At 31.5% G+C, this 1,949-nt stretch overlaps 1 pseudogene; it reads right to left on the minus strand.

The window, feature by feature from the left end:
- Positions 1 to 459: 459 nt before the first annotated feature.
- Positions 460 to 577, minus strand: LOC149132302 (5S ribosomal RNA; annotated as a pseudogene).
- Positions 578 to 1,949: the final 1,372 nt, after the last annotated feature.

Consider the following 1,949-nt stretch of genomic DNA (forward strand, 5'->3'; position numbering starts at 1 on the left):
TTCATCGAGTGATTAAAATTCGATACACTGAGAAATGTATTTCAATTTCACATGCACACGGCATTTGTAAGCTAGGACATTGCGCGAAACAAACTTTAAAACCTCTAAAATGAGTTTTCCCCTGAATACCCCCATAATTTCAATGAAACAACATAGTTTATCAAAATTCCATGTAAATTAATTGTATTTCACCAATCACAACAATATCAACAATAGTAACGACAATAAAAATAGAAAATGCAATTATTTCCCTTCTCAGCACTAGTTTCGCACATACCATATTGAAACAAAATCCCAGCATTTCACAAATAAAAGTAACCTTGTAGATGTAAAACAATATATGTATATATGTATGTATGTATATATATATATATATATATATATATATATATATATATATATATATATTTCTGTAGTTTCAGCTCAGAGCTGCGGCCATGCTGATGCACCGCTGTTTAATGCTTACAGCTCCTTGGTTTCCCAAGCGGTCACCCATCTAAGTACTAACTAGGCTCGATGTTGCTTAACTTGGGTGATCGGACGCGAACCGGTGGTTTCACGTGATATGGCCGTAAGCGGCCGTATATATATATCTATATATATCTATATCTATATCTATATATATAGACTTATATAAAACTTAGATATGTTTCGACCAAAGATTGGTCCATGTCTAACTTAATTGCACCATATATATATATATATATATATATATATATATATATATATATATATATATATATATATATATATATATATATACATATATATATATATATATATATATATATATATATATATATATATATATATATATATATATATATAGATAGATAGATAGATAGATAGATAGATAGATAGATACAGGTGAATATGGTACTTAAGTTTAGGCACCAGAGTTTAGTACGGTATTCTCTATACAATTTCAAAGTAAGGTGATTAAAATCAAAATAAGCAACAAGGATATCCAGAGGTAATGCAGTACGATCGTTTCATGAAACTCCATTTAATTGATCAATGTAATCATTACATCAGTTTAAATTGCAGAGCAATCTTCAGCTGCACAAAGACATAGAATTTAATTAGATCAGAACAGATGGACACATTAGTATAATAATACTTAAAATCTCAAAGCAAGATGTTCTCTGTCTGTCTCCCCACCCTTTAGGAAATTTTAGGTGTTATTGTACTAATGTGTCCATCTGTTCTAATCTAATTAAATTCTATGTCTTTGTGCAGCTGAAGATTGCTCTGCATTTTAAATTGATGTAATGATTACATTGTTCAATTAAATGTAGTTGCAGGAAACGATCGTACTGCATTACTTCTGGATATCCTTGTTGCTTATCTCTCTCTCTCTCTCTCTCTCTCTCTCTCTCTCTCTCTCTCTCTCTCTCTCTCTATATATATATATATATATATATATATATATATATATATATATATATATATATATAGACGATTTTGGAGGGATATATTATCCGGGCAGCGGATACAGTATTAGCTCTAAGTCAAGTTCCAGTTAACAGTTAACCACGACGATCAGTATCTAACATCTATGACTGCAATTAACTGTTAGTCACTTCGTGAATTATTCCGATGGGTAATTCCAGGTACTCTTCGCTGGACGGTAAAAATTGTCTGTGGTTTATATTAAAATTTAGAAAAATTAAGACAGTGGACACTTGTACATCCACAAAATTTATTTTATAGTTATATACAACATATTATAATAACCTACACGTGTTTCCACTGCAGTGACTACTCACTGTTGCAAATGCAACCTTGCAATATTGTCAGTGCAGCTTCATCAGGGCTGCCCATTTGGTCATCTTTGAAGTGAACTGATTGAAGTAACTTTTTGTTAGTTAGTGTTCTGTGGGAGGTGGAAGCGTTGTTATTTATAGGTATGTGCTGCTGACCTCAACTTTAGCCTAGTCGCTGTCTGA

This window comes from Octopus bimaculoides, chromosome 16 (assembly GCF_046866305.1).
Source record: "Octopus bimaculoides isolate indiv1 chromosome 16, ASM4686630v1, whole genome shotgun sequence".
NCBI classification, from domain to species: domain Eukaryota; kingdom Metazoa; phylum Mollusca; class Cephalopoda; order Octopoda; family Octopodidae; genus Octopus; species Octopus bimaculoides.